We start from the raw sequence: 25,195 nt of genomic DNA, 5'->3' as shown, positions 1-25,195 counted from the left end.
GGGGTAAGGCCATGTGGAGCTTCCGACAAAACATGCTTATGACGGGCCTTGATGCACCCTGATTCAAGGATGGTGGTGCACCTCATTCATAGGACCTTGTCATAAAACTCCTTTGGGAAGGCCAGAAGTTTCTGTCTTCAGCCTTTCACTTTATTCATTGTTTGTGCACTGGCTCTATGATTACAGTATGTTGTCATTAAATTCCGCTATTAGGAGAAACCAATGGTATGGGTGAAAATAAAGAGATGTTAATGAGATGTAGCAAAGGGTCAGGTTTCCATGCCAACAGCAATATTTACATCCATACATACTACTGTGTTTCCCCAAAAATAAGACATCCTCCGAAAATAAGACCTACTTATAGGTTTCCTTCTGAGTGAAATATAAGGCATCCTTCCAAAAATAAGGCCCCCTCTAGGCTAATCATGGGAGATTTGGTCGACTGATTCTGAAAGAAATGGAGTCACAAGAAATTCACCAGGAAATTCAGGAATTGGATTGTTATGATGATGTTCCAGAAGATGATGACATGATTGTCATTGAATAAATGAGTAAATTCTTGATACTGTAGGATTCACAGTTTGTCTGGTTTGTGTTGACAACTACCGTACTACCGTACCATATACAGGTAATAAATTTCCTTTATTTTCATTTAACAATAAATGTGTATCGTATTCTTCTTCATGGAAAAATATTACTTTTGGCACTTCATAGTTTCCTTAAGAGACAATTGACTTAAAAACAAAATGAGATAATATTCATTGTAAGGTGTACTTCATAATATATGTAGATGTAAATATGTAAATATATAACCAAAAAAGCACAAAAGTTGGGGATGATGGATAAATGGAATTATACGATACTCTAAGGCTATTAGATTTGTTGAGTGTAAAGTAGGAAGTGTGAAGAGAGCTGTGTCAAGTGTAAAGTAACAAGTGGGAAGTAGTAATTTTGATTCTGAATAGACCGATAAATTAAGAATGCATTGTTAGTCCTGGAAGAACATTAAAAATTAATTTTTAAGAAGAGCTAAGAAATAAATAGGAAGAATAGAAACAAAATACTAATGAAAGGTGCAACAAAGTGAAAAAGCAGAAGAGATAAATGGAAAATAATTAACAAAGTGGTACCCTTAAACACAACAATAATTATCCTATATAATAAAAGCATAATATGCAAATCAACTGAACAGCTGGGGGTGGGGCCAGCAAACAGGTAATGCCAGGCCAGCCAAGGAGCATGCCAGCTGGTAGAGGGAGGGGATGGCGATGGGAGGGGGGGGTAGCAGAGGGTGATGGGGGAAGTGTGGGGATGGCCAATTGCCAGCTGGTGCTGTCCCCTGATTGGCCTGCTTGGTTGCCTCCTGCATGGGGAGTGGGCCTAAGCCATCAGTCAAATATCCCTTGAGGGCTCCCAGACTAAGAGAGAGCAGGCTGGGCATTATTAAATATAAATGACATTAAATGCAAAATGTTCCAGTTGAAGGTCAGGGATTTTGAAATTAGATAAAAATGTAAGATATAGTTATGTGGATGTATTAGAGATATTCTTTAAATGTAAAGCTATGCATAAATTTGAACATAGAGGAATGGAAAGTGATATACCAGGGAACTGGCATAAGAGGGATAGTATGACTATATTATTCCACAAATTAGACTACCAAAAAGTAGACTTCATGACAAAGCATTTTACAAGAGATATAGAGGGACATTTACAAATCATAAAAGATCAATTCATTAGGAAGACATATCATAAGCATATATGCATATAACAGGAAGCTTCAAAATCCATGAAGTAAAAACTGACAGAACCAATGGAAAAAATAGTGTGATAGCTTCACACCACTCTTTCAGTAATTCATAGAACAAGTAAATAAAAATTAGCTTGGATATAGAAGATCTGAGCACAGGATCAACCAGCTTAAGCTAATTGACATTTGTAAAACATTGTACCCAATAGCTATGGAGTAAATATTCTTTTCAAGTGCATATGGGATATTTATCAAAGTAGACATATACTGGGTCATCAAAGAAATTTCAATTAAATATTACAGAGTACATTCTATGACCATAGAGTCAAACCGGAAACCAGTAATTCAAATATTCAGAAAAATTCTAAACAATTGGAATTAAATAACTAAGTAACCCATGGCTTAAAGATTAAACCACAAGATAATAAGAAAATATTTTTAGTTGAATGATAATAAAAATACAACATTTAAAAATTTGTGGGATAAAGTAATGACAGCACTCAGAGGGAAATTTATAGCTTTAAATACTGCAATAAAAGAGAAGGAAGGTTTAAAATTTTGATGTAACTTTTCAGTTTAAGAACTAAAGAGAGTAAATTTAACCCCCCAAAATAATAAAAAATAATAGTCAGTAAAGAAGTTTATTATTTAGAAACAAACAAAATTAACAAAGCTCAAAAGTCATTATTTGAAAGATTAATAAAATTGATAAACCCAATGAAACAAATCAAGAAATAGAAAGATAAATAAATTACCAATATTACAAATAAAAGAAGGAATACCATCACATATCCTACCAATTTTAATAGGAAAATAAAAGGATTTTAGGAACAAATTGTGCCAATAAATTTGGCAACTAGATGAAGCGAATAAATTTCTTAAAAAACACAGCTTACCAGAAGTGACTCAGGAAGAAGTAAAACATTGGAATAGCCATATAACTATTGAATAACTTGACTTTGTAACAATAAAAAAACCTCTCCACAAAGAAAACTCAAAGCAGTTTGGATGGTTTCATTGGTAAATTCTATCGAGTAAAAAATGAGAAATAATATCAATCAGACATAAACTTTCAGAAACTAGAGAAGGTAATGCTTGCAAGGTTATTTTATGTGGTCAGTATAACACTGATAACAAAATTCAACAAAGATTGGTAAGAGAATAGATCAGAACCTGCAATGAGCTGAATGCTTGTGTCCCTCCAAAATTCATATGTTAAACTCCCCCTTCCCACCTCTCCACCACATGATGGTATTAGGAGGTGGGCCTTTGGGAGGTAATTAGGGTTAGATGAGATCTGAGGTGGGGGTACGCTTGTGAAAAGAATTAGAGTTTGCTTATTCTCTGCCATGTGAGATATTGTGAGAAATTGGTATAGGAGCTCAACCAGAGCTCAACCATCTGGTAACTTGATCTTGGACTTACCGTCTCCACAATGGTGAGAAATAAATTTCAGTTGTTTATAACCCACCTAGTGTATGGCACTCTGTTATAGCAGCTTGAATGGACTAAGGCAGAGACCAGTACCCTCATAGATTCAAACACTCTCAACCAAGTATTTGCAAATTGAATCCATTAATATATAAAAAATACATCCTGCATTATGGCCCAGTAGTGTTTATTGAAGGAATGCAAGCTTTAGTTTTCCAAAATGACAATATAATTAACTATGTTGACCAAATAAAGATGAAACATTTTATGACCATCTCAGCAAATCCCGAAAAACATTTTGGTAAAACTCAACACACACTCAAGATAAAAAACTTGGGCATAATAGGCATAGAAAAAGCTTCCTCAGTCTAATAAAGGCAGCCATGAAAATCCACAGTTAATACCATTTCATGGCGAAGGACTGATGTTTCCCCTCTTAGATCAGGAATAAGGCAAAGGTGCCCACTGGCATCGCTTCTATTCATTACGTGACCCAAATATTAGTCAGTGCATTAAGGCAACTAACAGGAAGAAAAAGGATACAACTGGAAAGGAAGAGGAAAAACTGTCTCTACTTGCAATTGATGTGATTATCTGTATAGAAATCCGAAGGCATCTTCTACAAAACCCAGTCAGAAATATTAAGTGATCAAGGTCAATTCTGGTGAGGGCCCAGAAAGAAAGGAGAGCACCAGTGGAAACCTCAATCTTAGAGAAAACCTAAGTAATCCTAAGCGGAGTTTCGGCAGGAATGTGGGTGGTAAAGGCCATTCTGATGAGGTCTCCGGCGGAAACGAGGAACATGTTATTGGAAACGGGAGGAAAGTCCGTCCCTGTTATAAAGTGGTGAAGAACTTGGCTGGATTGTGTTCGTGTTCTCGTGTTTTGTGGACGGTAGAACTTCTGAGTGATGAAATTGGATCCTTGGTGAGGAAATTTCTAAGCCATGTGTTGAAGGTGCGGCTTGGCTTCTCCTGACTGCTTATAATAAAATGTGAGAAGAGAAAAATGACCTAAAAATGGAGTTGTTAATCAGGAAGGAAGCAGACCTTAAAGCTTCGGGAGGTTCTCAGCCTGTGTGTATTGAAAGGATCAAGAAAGCCTGTACAGGAGAGAGCCGAAAGGGTATGGCCAAGTGACCATGTGACCACGGCCATGGGTTCACAGCAATCACATCTGATGTAATCACTTAAGTAACTGCCGATTAGCAGCCCCTTGCTTTCTATTGCTTCCCTCAGCAAATGCATTATAGACTCTGAGTAGGCAACACTACATTTCCTCATTAGCTGACATATGTGTTCAATTGATTTTTGACAGAGATGCCAAAGTCATTCAGTGGCAAATGTAGTCTTTCAACAAGGGATGCTGGAATAATTGGATATCTATGGGCAAAAAAGAGTGTTGGTCCAAAGCTCACACATACACAAAAACCAACTCAAACCGGATGGTAGATCTTCATGTAAAACCAAAACTATGAGATGTCTAGAAGAAACCATAGGAGAAAAAAATTTTTTAAATATATTTTATTGATTTTTTTTTTACAGAGAGCAAGAGAGTGGGGTAGAGAATTAGAAACATCGATGAGAGAGAAGCATCTATCAGATGCCTCTTGTACACCCCCTACCCGGGATGTGCCCACAACCAAGGTACATGCCCTTGACCGGAATCGAACCTGGGACCTTACAGTCCCTAGGCCGACGCTCTATTCACTGAGCCAAACTGGTTTCGGCCATAGGAGAAAATTTTTGTGTGACAGTGTGTTTGGCAAAGATTTCTTAATAACACACTACCAAAGGAACACTCTATAAAAAAATAAATAAATAAAAAAAAAAAGATAAGCCAAACTTCCTCCAAATGAAGAAGCTCTACTTTTTAAATGACACTGTTATCAGAATGAAAAGACAAACCCCAATTGGGAAAAGGTTTGCAATTCACATATCTGGTAAAGGATTTCTGTGCTGCTAAATGTATCAAAACTTTTTTTATGAGAAAATAAATAAGCCAACAAAAATATAGGTAAAGGATTTAACCTGACATTTTTATCAAAGACATGTGGATAACAAGTGAGCCCATGGGAAGGTCTTTAGGGAAATGGTCTTGAGAGAAATGCAAATTCAAACCACGGATATACTATGACACACCCATTGGAATGTCTACCATTAGAAAGATGGCTCATTGCAAGTGTTAGTGAGGATGTGGAACAGCTGGAAATCTCATATACTGCTGGTGGGAATGCAGAATAAAACCAATTGGTAGTTTCTTTAAAAAAAACACAAAACAACATATGGTAGTTATATACCAACTGTTCTGTTCCTAGGTATTTAACCAGGAGAAATGAAAATATATTCCATGTAAAGACTGGCACATAAATCTTCATAGTTGCTTTATGTGTTATAGCCCCAAATTGGAAATGATCCATATATTCATTAGTGGGTAACTGGCTGAACGAAGTGTGGTATGTGAATACAATACAACTTAGCAACAAAAGGTAACTATCAATTCGAGCAATGGCATTGATGACTATAAAATATTTATGCTGAGTAAAAAAAGCCTGACGAAAAGTTTATGTCTTTTATGATTCCACTTACATGAAATTCTACAAAATGCAAACTAATCTACAGAGAGCTTTAATAGTCCCCTTAGGAAAATTAAATGTTAGGCAGGTTTCTCTCTGACTCTAACCTCTGACCCCTCCCCCCTTTTTTCTTAGGGCATTTCCTTTCCAAAATTACAATTTTCAATTCTTTCTCATCCCCTTTGAGATGTAAATACTCTCTCATTCTATTGAAATAGTTTTTATCTTTATTGCAATAGTGTTGAATAGTCTTCCTAGATTGTTAAACTCAATCAAGTGTAATTTTCTTTGACAACTGATAAAGCAGATCACTGATTGCCTGGGGATAGGGGCAGGTGTGAGGGAGTGAGATTACAAAGGCTCATGAGAAAATGTGGTTCAGTGGATAGAGGTTTGGCCTTTAGGCCAAAGGGACCCGGTTTCTATTCTGGTCCAGGGCACTTACCTAGGTTGCAGACTCTTTCCCTGGCCTGTGCCCTGGTCCAGGTGTGTGCAAGAGGCAACCAGTGATGTGAGACACATCAGTGTTTTTTTCCCCTCTCTCTTCCACTTTCCCTAAAAATCAATGGAAAAATATCCTGGGGTGAGGATTAAAAAAAAAAAAACAGGAAACTTTGGGGTGATGGACACAGTTTTCTTTGTGTGTATGTGTGTGTAAGGCTGTGAGTGTCATGAATATATTTATTTGTATGCCAAAATTTATCAAATTTTTCAATCGAGTAATTAATATAAATTATATCCCAAGAGCCCTATTCAGATTACATATATCATTTTACCCCAAAATTGACTTTACTGTAAGACTCAATTTTATTAAAGTAATTGCATATGTATATAAAAACATGTGAATAACAAATGGTAACAGAGTTTGGAACAAAAAACTGGAAACAATCTTTTTTTTTTATCAATAAGAAAATCAATAAACAAATTACGGTACATTCATAATACTACACAGCTATTAAAAGAATAAGTGGAAAGATCATCAAGAGCAAACTGAAGGCTAACACGTGTATATTATATGATTCCATTTATGTAAAGAAATATGTAAGCACATATAAAAATTAACACAAAACTCAACAGAGGTTGACTCTGGAGGGATTGTTAGAATTGTGAAAGGCACATGAACTTCTTACTTTACCTTCCGTATTGTCAGAGATTAGCTGGCTTATCTTTGAGAGCTTGATCCTCTACTTTCTCCTTCATACCCTCCAATACTGGACATGACAATGGAGTATACATTAACAACTAAAAGCTTGATCCTTTTAGATTATTTTCCAGTTTTAAAAATAGTGGCTTGGTTTTCTAGTATTCTCCAAATATGACCAATGATGGCTTTTTGGGTAATATTACAAACTCAGGAATTTAAGCATGTTTCATGTGTTTCAAATCCATTGCCTTTATCATCTTACCGATACTCAAACTGTCTTATCTTGGGCCACTATAAGCCTATTCAAGTTGGCTCCCAAGTTATTATTGTGCTCATAATATAATTTGATAGCTTCCTCTATTTCTGGAATGATAAAGTGCTTCAAGTGCACATTTTAAGTTTCCTGCACCAGACTGGGAATCAGCTATTTTTCCAAAGAGCTCTGGTTCCTGCTAATGGGAAATTGATGTGATGGTTGGTTGTTGCTGTTGGGTTGATAATTTTTTTTTTCTAGATCTTTTCAGTAGATGGAGCTTGATATGTTCTAAAAGCATTTTTAAAAGCATGAGCTTGCAGTGGGACCTAGATTCTAGCTAACATTGTTAGTTACTTTGGATATTTAAAAAAGGATAGAGGAAATACTGTCACAGACCTTCAGTAAATTTATAGTTTAATTGTAGTTTGCTAATTTTTGTCTAAGAATAAAAAAATGTTGAGTACTACATTCTCAATTAATCCCCGAGTTTATCATCCTCTTTTCCATACTCTGACTTCTCTTTATCATTGCTGGATTCAGATGATTATACCAAGCTAATTATTGGGACCTCAAAATAATATGTTTAGGAAAAGAATTAATGACGAGAAAATGGCAGGCTGGAGTTTATTTCCCCCTTCACCTTTCTCAAGTTCTTCATTGAGAGTTCTTTTTTATTTTATTTATTTTTTCTGAGTATGTATCTGTGCTTGATACATTCTCAGTTATTCAAGTGGAGAACTTTTGGATTATTAATTGTGTCTACCTTTTATTTCAATTACTCCCTATTACAAATCTCTTCTTTCCAGCATTTCTATCCTTTTCACTCCCTTGTTGTTGAATTAAACACTTAGAATCCATGAAATCTGAATTACATTAAACTAAAAACAAAATAAAACAAACACAAAAAACTTCCCCAAATGAAAAAGAAAACATCTTCCTCAATTTGCTGACAAGTCGATCAGCTCACAGAATGTAAAAATTTCCAATGCTTTCCATAAACCTGGGTTAAGACCGGGTCTTTTCAGGATATAGCTTTCAAATTAACCTACGTTTCACAAAACATGACATTTTGTTTTCTTGGGTGTTTGCAAGCAAACTTGAACAACCGTTCAGTATTTTAGTTGGCCCCTTCAAAACTGGGTTGAGGGAAATTTTCAAAGTCAGTTTCAATTTTCTTGCTTTGTTAAATTTCACCTGTTTGCAGGTCTCTGATGGCTTACATTCTAACCTTTCACCCAGCCCAGGCTTATTTGAAAACCACACCACATTGGCTTTAGCATTGACCTGGGCTTGTTAACAAATGAATCCCACTCCAACTGCCGCCCAGGTTAGTCCAAAACTCATCTCTAGAAATCTCTTTTTCTCCTGGGAGAGAAGAACCTGGCTGTGTTTTGAGGCATAGAACTGATTTCAAAAGTTTTAGATTTAATAGTCTGTTTGAATTTTGACAAATATTTCCATCCTTAATTTGAGATGTGTTTTTCTAGCAAAAGAGATTCCAACACTGTATATAAGCCATGACAGAAATCTCCTGGCTTCCAAATCTCTCTCTTCATCTTCCTGGCCCTGGGACTTAATCACCCTTAACTACATCCTCTGACATTTGTGGTCCATACCTCTTCACACTCTCTTCACATAATTGGAAGAAGGGATTTTTTTCCTCTTACTATGCCAGTTTGTTTATTTATTTATTTATTTATTTATTTATTTATTTATTTATTTATTTATTTTGAGCTGTTCCTCTTGCAGATTCACTTCTTCCATGAAGCCTTCCAATCAAAATGTATGAGACGCCAGAAAGAAAAATCATAAGCTCACAAATACACAACAGTCAGGGTTTTCTTCATTGTGTGAATCAAGCTGGCTTGGTGTAGCTGTCTAGTGGGCCTCTGAGCCGTCGGGTTGCAGGGCTCGCATTATCACACAGTGCACAGGGACTCAACTCTTAACACCAACTGGCAGACTTCCTGCCTCAGAAATGATGAGAATAACGATTTTATTCATTACCTCCCAGGAACTTATTACTTGGAATACAACCGGTTGAATTCAGACAATGCGCTAAATAATTGTTTGCTTTTTCAAACATTCTGTTGTTTATTTTAAAAACAACTTGTTGAATTTTGCCCATTAATATAAAGCTTATGTTAACGTTTTCTTGCCCAACAAGAAGACTGTGTGTCGATACCTCTTATAGTTTCTGGGAATTCACTTCAGCAGGGAGAATAACTACCAGCAGTAACATACTGGATTACACAATTTCTTTAAATTCCTCTCGGCCTACCTCCTTTTAACCACGGCGCTTTGTTCCAGAGCCCATGCATGAACAATTTTTATATTTTTCCAAAGTAGAAGTTGTTTTCTTCAGGTCTTTTCTTTCCACTAGGAAGTCATGTTTTCCCTGTGAATGGAACTAAAACCCCAATTGTTCAATTCTAAATTCAAAACCCACAGAATTTGGTCTAAAGTAAACAAAACACATTCATTCTCTTGTTCCTAATGGCTTGAAATTCTATCCAGGTTTTCTAAAAGTTGATTGAGTCTTACCAACATTTTCTATGAACCACACATAAATTTGGAGTTTACAGCAAACCCCAAACCTCCAGAAATAAACCCCGCATCAAGAAAGTTTCATTTGGTTTCAGGTTTCAATATAAAAATTAAATATGACTTTATAAAAAAAGCACTAAGCAACACTAGATGGAGATGGTCCTCATTGCCAGTGGAACGTCATGCATATGTATCATTGCATACCAGCACTGATGCATGCCTTTAAGTCTTGAAGCCCTCTCTATGTTTTACAGTCAATACAACTATGCACATTTTATTTGTAGCTAAAATTCCATTGCTGACTTTATATCTTGAAATTACACAAGAGTGTACCAAGGAACAGCATTGTGTAAATGTGGATCTACTCTAAACAATAGCTGAATGATATTAAGGCTTACACAAAAGTGATATACATACTAATCTCTATATATAAAAGCCTAAGCGACCGTTAGGACTGGTCAACCGAGCAACCAGTTGACCAGACACTATGATGCATATTGACCACTAGGGGCTCAGATGCTCAACTCAGGAGCTGACCCCTGGTGGTCAGTGTGCTCCCATAACCAACCTCCCACGTCCGGCCAACCTCCCATGACCCATCCTCTGGACAATCTGCCCTGATTGGCTCTGATCACTGGCCAGGCTGAGGGACCTCACCTGTGCACGGATTTGTGCACTGGGCCTCTAGTTGTTAAATATTATTCATTTAACATCTAAGAGACCTAGAATCACAGAAGTGAAAGGGACTATAGGGAAAAAATTCTAGGGCAGTGGTCGGCCAACTCATTAGTCAACAGAGCCAAATATCAACAGTACAACGATTGAAATTTCTTTTGAGAGCCGAAAACCGACTTCTGCACATGGGCCACGAAGTTTCAATTGCACACACATGGTATTGTGTGGAAGAGCCACACTCAAGGGGCCAAAGAGCCACATGTGGCTCGCGAGCTGTAGTTTGCTAACCACTGTTCTAGGGAATTTTTATTTTTTATTTTTTACCATGATACTTCTTTTGCAGGTATTACCAGATTCAAGTAATACCTGCAAAAGAAGGTATAATTCAAGTGTTTTCTTCCATAGACAGACTTGGCCCATACAAACCATCTTTGGCCCTTCCCACATCTTTCTCTTCCCATTGGAACAGACTAAGTCAAGACTCAGAGAATGGCAGAGTGAAAAGACAGAAGGAGCTATTTAGCACAGAGGAATGCCGCAGATCAGGAACAACCATATGTCACTTACATTATCAAGAAAAATCTGTAGGGCTAAGACATGAACATTCGTGCGTTTATTTGTTATAGATGCTAGCATCATTCTAATACAAAATGTATTTTATGCTCATCTTCTATGTGTGTTATTATTACCAATACCAAAAAATTCAGTTATTAAAAAGAACTTTATATTTATAAGGAGAAAGTTTAATATATTTAGTGTTGTCTTAGCATTCCATCATATGGGATAATTCTTAACCACCACGAGAATTACATTATAACACATAAGCCATCTTTATATTTCCTAGTTGAGGCTCTATAATGTAAACAATTGGTCCTTTGTAGTAAAGAGACTGTCAAAAATACAAAAGAGAACCTGAAAATGTTGGGCGTGGACAAAAAAACGAGAAAAACAAATTTTAAAGCCCTTCTCTCCACTTCCTTGATCACTGGCTTGGGAATCTTGGCACAGTGCTTTCCTCTCTGTTGCTGAGTGAGCTGAGTACTTTTGGGATGAGGGATGATGGGCAGGCATGAGGTATGAATAAAAGGCCTTAGGGAATTTTAGATAGAAAAACTTGGCCCAACATTTCTGTTTAATGTGCATGAAGTATGTAAGATATCCAGGATCAAAATGTCCTGAGCAGCCTACAAAGATGATAATGACCATTTTAGGTCTTTTTATTGGTACCAAGGAAGAAAAATTATGGGACAGAATCTTAAAAAAAATTTCCATGGATTTTGACAATCCAAGCGTCTCATGTTGACCTGGACAAATAAAAACATATATTGCCTGTTAGATTAAAAAACCAAACTCCTGCCAACAAAAAGAGAATTAAACATTACCACAACTAACAGTTTAAAAATTATTGTAAGTTCAATAAATAGGGATGAATGTCTTTCAATAAGTCATATGTTTTGTGAATACTTAAGTACCAAATTAAGTACTAAACAGCTCTTTAGCTTCTGAGAGGTGTACCTTGAGAGAATAAACCATCCTGGTGGAAGTCACATTGGCTATTTGGTGAAACCTGTTCTCTTCCTTACACACTACCCCCCCACCCTCTCCCCACCCCTTCCCTTCTTCAATAATCTGCTTTTCCCTGAGCAATGTCTGATAACACCCTCATGGGAATATTTGCCTTGAGTGAGGAGAGCTAACCCACCACTTTGGACAGAACTTTCTAACATGTCTTGTCCTAGGGCAGTGGTCGGCAAATCGTGGCTCGCGAGCCACATGCGGCTCTTTGGCCCCTTGGAGTGTGGCTCTTCCACAATATACCACAGCCTGGGCGAGTCTATTTTGAAGAAGTGGTGTTAGAAGAAGTTTAAGTTTAAAAAATTTGTCTCTCAAAAGAAATTTCAATTGTTGTACTGTTGATATGTGGCTCTGTTGACTAATGAGTTTGCCGATCACTGGTGTAGAGTGATCCCAGGACCGTTCTGTTGAGCGTATGCATGAAGTACTTTGAGGTGAAGTATAGGATCACACAGTCCTGCTTTTGAATGAATGACCCCACCATATTGCTCTTTATTAATTTCCTGATGCTTTAGTGTATGGGGATGTCAAGACCACAATGCTCTAACACTGACGGTGGGTTTAATTGCATCTTCAGTTAAACTTAACTAAAGCATATTTTTATCATGCCTGTATCTACACCTCTAGTTATATAGTTTTAGGCTAAATGAAAGTTTGTTAAAAAATAACCATACACTCACATTTATTTGGCATCTATTCACATTGTTTTAAATCTCACAGTGACAGAGAAACAGGTTCAAAGAACTGAAAGACACCTTTTAGGTGTAAGGTAGCATTTTCAAGCTAGTGGTAACAACTCATTAATGGATGGTGAAATTAATTCAGTAGAAAAACAAATTTTAAAGCCCTTCTCTCCACTTCCTTGACATTAAAAAGGAAAGAAAGGAAATAATTCAGAAGAGAACAGAAGAAGAAATAGAATACCCCACACAGAAAGGAGAAATATTTTCTCCCAGAACATTTTCTCACACATGGACACACGTGTGTGCTGGGTCTGATGTAAATGGTACTTGTTACTGTGTGTCGTAATCAAGAGTTTCAGAGCCACTACTTTAAGGGTTTTGCTGAAAAAACACTGGAATTTATGTAATAATCTTTTGGGAACTAGAAACCCCTTTTCCATGTAGCTTTTTTTATTTTTATTTTTTAAAAATATATTTTATTGATTTTTTACAGAGAAGAAGGGAGAGAGATAGAGAGTTAGAAACATCAATGAGAGTCATTGATCAGCTGCCTCTTGCATGCCTCCTCCCGGGGATGTGCCCGCAACCAAGGTACATGCCCTTGAGTGGAATCAAACTCGAAACTCTTCAGTCTGCAGGCTGACGCTCTATCCACTGAGCCAAACCGGTTTCGGCCCATGTAGCTTTTTATTTTTGAAATTCCCAAGGAGATATGTTTAAATGTAAGAAAAATTGAAACAAAAACCCATGTAGTTATTGGTTTTCACAGTTCCACTGTAAAATTATCTCATAAAAAGAAAACTTTTAATGTTTGCACTAAAAACAAAAATATTTTTTCTCAAATATAAAAAAAATATTTTTTTGAATATGTGAAAGGTCTTGAAGTTAATCTTTAAAACTTCCAATTTAATAGTAGTTAATCTTCCATAAAATTATCTATCAAAATAAATCTGAATAGATAATTGGTCCTCCACATTCTTTGTGTTTATTCGTGTGTGTGTGTGTGTGTGTGTGTGTGTGTGTGTGTATGTATGTATTTTTTTTTTTTTGAGCTTGGTTGAAGTAAAAAAGAAAAAATGGTTTCAATGTATAACATCCTTCAAAAATTAATAGGAAAAACTTAAAAGATGTAAAATTTTACATGAATGGAAAAATCTCTATAACATAGTAATGAACATTTTCATTATATGTACATACATGACCACATGGTTAAAAAGTGTATTAAAAATATAAGCTAATTTTATACTTTCAAATAGTCATTCACTGGGGTATGTGTTTTTTTTTTTTTCAAACACATGAATATAGTTTTATTATTATACATTCATGTATTTTTTTAATGGGATTGATGATTCTGCTTAATTGCCTGTTTTATTAATATTGGAGTCCATCCCACCATTATTGTTATAGTATTGACTGCATTTTACTGTTTCATTTGAATAAAATTTAAAAGAAAAAAGTAAGCTGAGACCGGTTAGGCTCAGTGGGTAGAGCGTTGGCCTGTAGACTGAAAGGTCCCAGGTTTGATTCTGGTCAAGGGCATGTACCTTGGTTGTGGGCATATCCCCCGTAGGAGGTGTGCAGGAGGCAGCTGATAGATATTTCTCTCTCATCGATGTTTCTAACTCTCTGTCCCTCTCTCTGCCTCTGTGTAAAAAAAAAAAAAAAAAAAAAAAATCAAGAAAATATATTTTAAAAAAAGTAAAAAGTAAAAGAAGAGAGATTACAAACATTTAAAAGCTTAATTCTTAATTTCTTCCCCATCCAGTCAGAACAGACACAGGGCATTTGACATGCTTTATTTGGATGACTATCTTTATCCCCTCAATTTCCATGGGAGAGGGCTAGAACTGCAAATGAACCCCAATGGTGGACTTTTCCTTCTCAACGAGGCCTCCAAATGTGTGTATGTTCTACATGCTTCCGTTTAGCTTTGGCTGATGAAGCGCCTCCACTGAATTTCGCCGGAAGTTCTGGTGGAAGTACAGAGATCACGGTCAGTAGGATCTGGGTGAGACATCTGAGCAGGTTCCTCCGGTTGCAGGGTCTCTGTTGAGTACGCCCCATTAACCTTTAGAGACCACTCCACCGAACAGGGGGGATGAGCTGCAATCCTCTGAAAGAGCCTGCCGATGCTGAAACATGACACTCAATGGAACTGCTTTTTTATTCAGATTAAGTCAAGATTTTAAAAAAACTCAATACTTGAATTGTGTGCTATGTGTAAGGTGTTGAGGCCTATGGTATCTGGAAAGCTTTGTCTTTTAGTATCTTTATTAAAACCATACAATCTTTAAATATGAGCCATTTAAAAGAGAGAGAGACTAGGATGGTGAATATTTTGGGTTTATACAGTACAAATAAGTCAGAATGCTATGAAATCTCTATGACAACACCACAGTGTATAAAAGTATGTACAGTACCTACTGCTCGATAATGATAAATGATTGTTACTGGTTTATGCATTGACTATATTATATTGTTTAGCATTATTTTAGAGTAGAATCTTTCTACTTACATGAAAAATATTTTCTGTATAGCAGCATGACGTGTTATGCTGACAGCGGCCCCATACATCTCAGGTTTACTGCGACTCTTGACTGCATCATTTTCTCTTGTGCTTGATTTAATTTCATGTTGTTTTGTGCAGTAACATGCTGTACAGGTTTGGGGACCAGGAGCAGTAGGCTATCCCACACAGCTTGGGTGTGGAGGAGGCTGTTTTATCCAGGTTTGTGGAAGGGCATACAACAATGTTTGCACACGGAGGGAATCACCGATGGGCACATTTCTCAGAATGTATCCCTGTTGTTACAGGACATATGACTATAAGCATCCCAAATGGCTCTGATGCAGCAGCATCAGACAAACACTGCCCTTGAGGTTCTTCAAGGGATCCATCTCAATTCAGCTGGGGAGGGCATTAGATAGGGCTTTGTGACCAATTTCCAGACAGTCATAAAGGGTGCATTTGCTTGGTTCCTGTGATCCTAGCCGGGCTACTCATGAATACATTAGAAGAATTCAGGGACTTGGACTCCAGGTAGGTCCTCTTTTTAGAAGCAAACAAGTCCTAAAATCAACACAGGGCAGAGGACTGGGAGAATGAGGCCACCTTCTACCCTGTCACCCACACCTTGAGAGAATGCACCCAGCTCTGATGGAGAGTCCATTACACACCCTCATACAATGCAAAACAAGATTGTCCAGATACAAGAAGAATTTTTTTTTTAGGTCTGTCTTTTTCCTCCTCTTCTTATTTTGAAGCATTTTTCAAATTGGAGGATACTTCAGCAGACTGTGTATCCATGGAGGTGTCATTTGAACTCTAGGGATTATAGTTTGGGGAACTCCATTTGATTCTGGGGTGTTGAGTAAAGGATAAGAACCAAGTCCAGAAGAAAAAATAAGAGTATTTTAGGCCTGCAGTCTCATTTTATTTTAAGAAGAGAGGTAAAGAAATAAGTACTTTTCTGGTTGTCTAGGCCAGTGGTCGGCAAACTCAGTAGTCAACAGAGCCAAATATCAACAGTACAACGATTGACATTTCTTTTGAGAGCCAAATTTTTTAAGCTTAAACTTCTTCTAATGCCACTTCTTCAAAATAGACTCGCCCAGGCTGTGGTATTTTCTGGAAGAGCCCACACTCAAGGGGCCAAAGAGCCACATGTTGCCTCGCAAGCCGCAGTTTGCTGACCACGGGTCTAGGCCAGTTTGCCAGTGGAATAAAAGAAGCAGGGAGCCAGGACAGAAGTTTTCCCTAGGAATAAAGCTTGTATTTGTCAAGGTGTCACTAGGCACTTTCTCTAGGAAGATATTTCTCTCTAAGAGCCATGATTTCACTGTTTACTAATGGCATATATATATACTTTTCTTTGGTCAAAGCCTAAACATTTCATGACAGAGGCAATTGATAAAGATTTAAAAAAATACATTTTATTGATTTTTTACAGAGAGGAAGGGAGAGGGATAGAGAGTTAGAAACATCAATGAGAGAGAGATAGATCAGTTGCCTCCTGCACACCCCCTACTGGGGATGTGTCCACAACCAAGGTACATGCCCTTGACCGGAATTGAACCTGGGACCTTTCAGTCTGCAGGCCGACGCTCTATCCACTGAGCCAAACAGGTTTCAGCTAGATTTTTTTTTAATTGTGTCAACTGCAATTAAGTCTAACATCAGCAGAGAAATCTATACTATAATTTGATGACTCTATGAACAGGCAGCTAAGATGAACCTGATGGGCAGCTTACTCACGGTTATTCAATCTTCCCTGTGAATTAATCACAAATAACTAGCAAAAAGTTCTTTATGAATGCCCTACTCTAGCTTTGAAAATGAATGATCTCATGATGAGTTAACTTCTGGGACTTTGCTAGTATCAATTTGAACAATCATTAGTCAAAAGCCACAGTTCACTGTTGGAAACCATGGTGCAGTAAAGGATGAAGTGGTATTGAGTTATTATGTAAAATTCCCCACTAGGTGTGAGCCCCACCAAGTAGAAAAACAATTAGGAGACAGACAACTCATTTGATCTCCCTTCTCCTATCTGTTTGTTTCAAAGTAGTAGTTGATGCAGAATTTATTGTGAACTTAATTGCATCCACACTATACAAGATCATCAAATGAGGCTGCTGCTGTAAGTAACGTTCATAGTTTCTTGTAATGCAGAGTGAAGGAAACTGTCCACTTGAGACAGAAGTGATGTTTCAGACCAGATTTTCTTGGTATCACAGAGTAGTATGTTAATGCCAGTCCTGTTAGAAGTGCATGTGTGTTTATGGGGCCTGCTCCAAAGTAAAGTCTCGAGCATAGAAAATAAACAGTGTTGTTGAGTCACTGTTTATTTATCATTGCTAACCCAGAATTCATTAAATGGCACCGCCTGTCCTAAACCTTAATTCGAGCCACAAATATTCTCAATGTATTGCCATGTTGCTGAAAAGACATGTGCAGTACACATTTTTACCTCGTCTGCCTTGCCGGGTCTAAGCATTTGCAGCTCAGCGGTGATTAAAAACAGGATTGAAACTAATACAAGGTCAGGTGAGTGTCTTGGATGTCCCAACGCATGTGGATCTGGTTGAGCGGTTTAGCTATTGTTTACGCCAACGGCTTGATATTCCTACATTAAAAACGGTTTAAAAGCCTATGCAAGCTACTGACATTTATTGATTCCAATATATTTTTGGCTCCTTGGAAAATGTCCCATGTGGAAACTTTCGCAGTTCAAAATGTCTCCTCAGACATCCATTCTTTGCCAGAACACAGCATTTCGTACCCCGACAGCTCCCCTCAATGTTCTCAATGTCATATTCATGACTGGCCTCCAGGGCTGGAAGACTGAAATTCGACTCCCCTGGATAGATTTCACCCTCAAGGAGCTCACTCATGTTTTAGTCCCTCAACCTCTCTCCTTGCTCCATGTCAGGATTAATGCTTCAACTCTGCCCTATCAATACTGGTGCAGCAATTTTGAAAATAATGTGACTGTCTATTTACTTAAAAGGAATATTTGTAAATCCAAGGAAAGAATTCCGTCCACAGGCCACAGCCAACTTTTGGTAAGTGCAAATATAAAGACACAAAGAGGACACAAGCAGAAAGCATGAAGGAGGCCTCCTCGGCCAGCACGGGCAATGCTGCCTTTCCATTTGGTTCAGTTCAACAAATACTCCGCCCCTCAGTGTTCCAAGAGAATCCTCCAGGGCAGCGTTTTTCAACCACTGTTCCACGGCACACTAGTGTGCCGCGAGATGTTGCCTGGTGTGCCGTAGGTGCAGACAAGACAAGAATTTTATAATTTTTCACTATTTTGTTTACTTAATATTTCATAATAAAGTAATTATAAAATACTTTCTTTGTGTTTATTTGATTCCTATTCAAGAGAATTACTTTATATATAGTCAATATAGGCACAGAATTAAATTTTTTAACATTTTCTAATGGTGGTGTGCCTCGTGATTTTTTTCATGAAACAAGTGTGCCTTTGCCCAAAAAAGGTTGAAAAACACTGCTCCAGGGGACTGGAAAGATGATCGGAAGGAGAGATAACTCTGAATAGATTCAAAAGCCATTGAGAAAGGGAAGCAGTCTCCATATAAACCAGTTGACAATACCAATACGCATGGACTTCAAAGGAATACAGCTTTGAGAGGTACTGTAGTATCACGCGATAGACCACTACCAAAACCCCAGACTAGTCGACGGCAAGTCCACATGCAGGAGAGATCACAATAACACTGCTTTGGAAAGGCTTTGAAACGGAACTGATATTGGAGCAACAGCCCCTAGAGAGTGGACTGAATCCAACTGGTCCATTGCCTGCCTACACAAAAGTATCAATATTAGCCACAGGCGAGAAAGAAAGCCAGACTCTCTGACATCACATCATATTCAGAGTCTAGGATAGAATCCCAATTGCCTGGGAATAAGGAACCAGAAAAATCTCAATTCACAGGGGAGAATACAACAACAGATTAATATGTTGAGATAACAAAGATGTTGAAGTTATCTAACAAATACCTGAAAGCTGATTTTTACAAAAATGCTCACATAAGGGGGACAAACATCCCTTAAAGAAATGGAAAATCACAGCAAAGTAAATACAAGACATAAAGAACAACCAAATGGAAATTTATAACTAATTTAAGTTCTACCCTTTTAGCAAATTTCAATGATATGGAGTCAGCTATCACCTTCATGTTTTACATGAAATCCTTAGATTTTATTCATCTTACAGCTGAAAGTTTGTATGCTTTTACCAATCTCTCTCTTTTTCCTCCATACCCAACTTCTGAAAATTACTTTTCTACTCTCTGTTTCTGAGTTTGACTTTTTTTTTTTTTTTTTTTTTTTAAAGATTCTACATATAAGTGGTACCATGATACAGTATTTGCCTTTCTCTTTCTGAGTCCATTCATGGTATAACAAATGGCAGGATTTCCCTCTTTCTCATGACTGAATAATATTATATATATTAATAAATTAATAAATATATATGCCATAATTTCTTTATCCATTTATTAATTCATGGACACTTAGATTGTTTTTATACCTTGGCTAGCTGCATTAAACATGGGAGTGCAGATATTTCTTTGATATACTGTTTTCATTTCCTTTGGAAATATACTCAGAAAAGTGATTGTTGGATCATATATAGTTCTATTTTTAATTTTTTAAGGAACCTCCATAATGTTTACCATAGTAAATACACTGATTTATATTTCTACCAACTTCTTCAACCTGATAAAGGGCATTATTAAGACACCCAGAGTTAATGTCACACTTAATGGTGGAAGACTGAATGCTTTATCCCTAAGATTAGCAATAGTACAATAACTCCCATTCAACATTGCAAAACTAGTTTTTATATTTAGGTTATTGATTCATTATAAGCTAATTTCTGTTTATAGTATGAGGTAGGGAGTTGAAACTTGGTTCTAGCACCATTTATTAGAGAGAATATTTTTTATCCATCGAATGTTTCTGTCACCCTTGATAAAAATCAATTGGTCATAGATGTATGGATTTATTTCTGGACTCTTCATTCTATTACATTGGCATATTTGTTTATTATTATGGCAGTGCATACTCTTTTGATTACCATAGCTTTGCAGTAAATTTTGATATTGGAAATTTTATTTTTATTTTTCAAGATCACTTTGGTTATCTGGGATCTATTGCAATTCTATATGAATATTAGTATTGCCCTAACTGGTTTGGCTCAGTGAATAGAGCATTGGCATGCGGACTAAAGGGTCCCAGGTTTGATTCTGGTCAAGGGCATGTACCTTGGTTGCGGGCACATCCCCAGTAGGGGGTGTGCAGGAGGCAGCCAATCGATATTTCTCTCTTATTGATGTTTCTATCTCTCTATCCCTCTCCTTTCCTTTCTGTAAAAAAATCAATAAAAATATTTGAATATTAATATTGACTTTTCCATTTCTTCAGAAAAGGGCAGTGAGATTTTGACAGGGACTTGATTTTTTTCTCAATATAGTGGGAATCTCATGAAAATGGAAGTGGCCAGGCCTTCTATGCCCAGGTTCTGGCTATTGCAACATAATGTAGTAGGAAAAGCTTAGCATTTTAATTTGTAGACCCAGATTCGTGTTACTGGATTAATTGCTAAATTTTCAGGGCCTTACTTTCTCCACTTATAAAATGGCTAGAGGCCTGATGCATGGAATTCATGCAAGGGGCTTGGCCCATCACAGCCCTGGCTGCCTCGCAGCCACACCCACTGGTCGTTCCAGAAGTTTGTCTGGCTGTCTGGTCTAATTACATGTCAGCTCTTTATTATATAGGATTGTCGAAGAGGAACTTTAAGCTTTCTTTCAACTTTGTATGTTAAGAAGAAGAAAAAGATAAAGATAAAAATTATGAACAACAAATACATATCTATCAACAAGTGAATCTAAAAATCAAGTGAGTTAAAAATCTGATGAACAGAATAAACTGGTGAATATAATAGAATCAGGGGCATAGAAAGAGAGTGGACTGAATATTTAGTATAAATGGAATCATACAGTATATGGCCTTTTGTTTCTGGCTTCATTTACTTAGTATGTTTTCATGGTTCATCCATGTTGTAGCTTGTATTAGAGTTTCCTTCTTTTTTAAGGCTAATAAAATTCCATTGTATGGAGAGGCCACATTTTATTTATCCAATCATCCATTGATAGACATCTGAATTACTTCCCCTTGGGGGTATTATAAGTAAAACATCTATACTATTGTGTACAAGTTTTTATGTAGTCATATGTTTTCATTTCTCATGAGTATACTAGTATGTCTAGGATTGAAATTGCTAAGTCATATGATAACACTCAATATTTAACTTTATAAAGACATTCCAAACTTAAAAAAAAAAAAACGCAAAAAAACTTTGTAGGTTAACATAGATTAGAGCCAAGCCAAATGTTGTAAGCAAATTTCAGGTAATAAAGACTTCTAACTGTTCATGGTCTTTAACAAGAATAGCATCATCATCATTAACAAATATATCTGTAGTGCCATGTATTGACTATGTCAGATGTTGTGCTAAGTGCTCTGTGTTACTTAGCTCATTTCATCCTTAATGTGGCTCTCAGAGAGAGGTATTTTCATCCCCATTTTATAGATGCAGGAACTGAATCTCAGTGTGTGTCATGTGATGCAGACTATGGAGGCAGTAGACAGATCTTAGAGATGGAACTAAAGTCTGCTTACTTTAAATTATACTGTAATGGACTGATCCCTGGGTCCTTTCTGTCATGATCATGATTAACTATTTTTCTTCACTTTCCTTATCTTTGTTGCTATCACTTTTGTCAAAACTCTGGGATAATCCGAAGGTATATATGGATTTCAATGCTATGGACTTCACACACTGATTTCTCTTCTATTGGCAGGACAGATCATTCTTGCTCTTGGGAACAGACACATTATGACTAAGCTGTGGCCTGGGGAGAGTCAAAGCAACAGCCACAAATCTTAATCTAACATGAAGTTTTATTTCCCAGGTTAGATGGTTAAAAATATTTGAAAAATTTAAAGCTTCAGGTTAGTCAGCAGTCTATACAATAAAAACTTTACCCTTTTCTTAGATTCATGGTTTTTCTTTCAATTCTGTGTATCATAGTTACACCTGGAAATGTAACATATTCTTATAACTGATTTATATTACTCTTCTTAAATAACGATTGCTGTTTCCCTGGTCTTTCAGGTTTTAGATTTGGGGATGCTGAATGCTGACTAGAGGGACTATCTCTAATATTCATTTCTCTTTGTTTTCCTATGGCTTCTATGACAATTAGTTTTCTCTCTTTGAACAATATCTCTTTGACTGTTTGCCATAACATACTGTCATGTTCTCAGGGATTTTAAAAATTTGAATATTGGCCCAGAAAGGAGCTCACTGCAGACTGATTCATTTGCCTCTCAGCATAACCATTGTGGCTTGTCTCAGTTTTGGTCCTTATAAGGGAATTCCTTGTATCACATGATCTAACGCATCTAGGAGAAAAAATGAACAACGTAAATTGATGAACAGAAACAGCCTGGAGACAGAGAAGCAGCGATCAGACTGTCAGGCCTCAGAGGGAAGGTAGGGGAGGGTGGGGACTAGGGGAAGAGGTCAACCAAAGGATTTGTATGCATACATATAAGCCTAACCAGAGGTCATGGACAACAGGGGGTGGGCATAGATGGGGAGGGGTTTGAAATGAGAATGGGGGCAAGGAGGACAATTATGTGACACCATAATCAATAAAGAAATTTTAAAAAATTAAACTTTTTTCAAGTATGTTACACAGGAAGTGTAGGGATTATCTTCCTCATTATTTAAAGTTTTTTTTTTTTTTTTCTTTCTGACATCCCCACCTGGAAATTATAGGACTCTATCCTGATGGCACTTTGCTTAATTTGATCTTAGTACCTATGAGGTAGATTGTTACCATAATGGCTTCCCGATTCTCTGTGTCCTGTGTGTGGTTCTTTCCTACCTTGACTCTGGGCTTGGCCATGTGACAAGACTTGGCCAATGGGACTCTGAAAATGAGAAACAAACTGAGGCTGGGAAAATGCTGCACATCTGGGTTTTCCCTCTTGAAATGTGCATTTTCTGAAAGAGCCTGTGTTAGTGGGTTGAACACACCCGATCCTATGGGCAGCCAGAATCCTGCTATTCATGTGAATGAGGCCATTTTCTTCCAGCCAGTCCCAGCTGAGTCACACATTATTGTACCATATGAGTGGTCCCTGGTGGAACCAGCATAGGAGCTGCTTATCTGAGCCCACCCTCAGCCCAAATTATGGACTCACAGAATTGTGATAAAATTTTTTTTTGAACAGCAAATCTTAAGGGGTTTGTTATAGAGCTGATAAAAGCTCATGACACATGGCTCAGGGATGGATACATGAGTCTCAGAAGCATTCATTCTTCTTGGACAATCATTTCTCTTGTTATAAAAATAATTTTTTTTCACAGAAGTCCTGTCCTAAAGCAGATAATTATTTTGATTCTGTCTTTTAACCTAATGTGTCATTGATTTCTTCTTTTTGTACCATAAAAGGACTTTTTTAAACTATAGGTTATCATTGAAAAATCCAATAAAAAGCAACATTAAGAAAGGAGCAAAAAATAAAAAGTAGACTAATTGTTCTGCATTTAACTTTCCTTTTCAGTGTTCATTTAGAAGAAAACTGTTGGAACCTGGGTAGAACCTGGGTGGACAGACACTTTAGTCTGCATTACCCTTTTGTAAGGAAGCTTTAGAATTTTGTGTCTTATACATCTATTACCTTTTATCATTTTTAAAAAGTAATTACAATTAATTCACATTAAAATGTTTAAAAAATCCTTGACAATATCCAAGGCAAGAATTTTTAATAAAATTCTGTGGTTACTGAAATTCTAGGTGCCATCCAAGTATCTAGAGGCAAGTATGCTTAAGATCAATATTTACCACTGATTTAGTTGCATGGTCTTTTAATTTCCCCTAAAGAATAGTCACTGAGGAAGAAAAGTGGGGAGACTGTCACTATCTTGGAAAATGATGTTCCTCTACAAGCAGGGTGGAGAACATCCAGCCCAAAGGCTGAGAAGGCCAAAGAAATCCTTTGGCCTGGCCCTGCCAAGGCATTAGGGGTGAGCTAGCTAAATGATTGACCAAATATAGCAGGCTAATTTTTAAGTTGATAATTTTGTATGGCCCACAAATGATGGCATAAATATCCAGGTAGCCCTTGGCAGAGAAAAGATTCCCCACCCTTGCTCTAAAGAGTGGTAACATACAAAGAAACAACACAGGTTGTTTCCATGATCAGGAGAACCAGATCGCTATGAGCAGGTGAGAAGGATGTCCATGTTCAATGTGAAATACTATCCCCCAGGGCTCACCATCAACCTTCCTAAAAATAACTACCGTTTTCCAGACTGCTCTTGTCACCCTGTTCCAGAAGACATTACAGTCATTTTATGATACTTTTTCAGGGTGACAGTCGATGTAATATGTGACATTTAGGTGGTTTCAAATAGAGAACAGAAAGTGACTTTACACTAAAGTGAAATGTCCATCTTTCAACGAATGTGAGCTTAAAGATAAATACCTCAGTCCGTGCCTTCTTTATAATGCATTTAAACTTCCATTCTGTTCTTTGCAGAAAATGAATTTTTTTTTTCTATTTGTATATTTCAGCCCAACCATTAGTTCTAAAAACAGCTTATATGGCGGTCATTTCTTTTGCATGATATAATTCCTTTTCTACTTACATGAAAGTAATGGGAGTCCATATTACTTATAAATAAAATAAATAGGAGACCACTTATTAAAAATTATTTCTTAGAAATCTCTGCCTTCTGGTATTATTATGGTATGATATAATATGGAACCCAACACTGATAGGTACTAAGCAGTGAAAAGACACAGCTTGAAATCCTACAAAGATTACTATTTAAAACTGGAGAGGAGTGACATAAAATATTATAACTATGAATCCTGATACAGGTAGACTAACACTTAAGAGCTGACTCTGCTATTTTTGAAGAGAGCTAGAGGAGCATCCCACTGGAAA

At 37.0% G+C, this 25,195-nt stretch overlaps 1 long non-coding RNA gene across 2 annotated transcripts in view; it reads right to left on the bottom strand.

Moving 5' to 3' along the window:
• Positions 1-4,986: 4,986 nt before the first annotated feature.
• Positions 4,987-25,195, bottom strand: part of LOC311612207 — a 794,730-nt gene continuing 774,521 nt past the window's right edge. For both annotated transcript variants that reach the window (XR_014793249.1, XR_014793250.1), the window contains exon 3: positions 4,987-5,025. This is a non-coding gene — a long non-coding RNA (uncharacterized lncRNA). The remainder of the gene's footprint in view (positions 5,026-25,195) is intronic.

Source organism: Pipistrellus hanaki, assembly GCF_964339955.1.
Source record: "Pipistrellus hanaki genome assembly, chromosome: 17".
Taxonomy (NCBI): domain Eukaryota; kingdom Metazoa; phylum Chordata; class Mammalia; order Chiroptera; family Vespertilionidae; genus Pipistrellus; species Pipistrellus hanaki.
The sequence above is the reverse complement of the archived record's forward strand: the minus strand, read 5'-3'. Positions and strand labels throughout refer to the sequence as shown.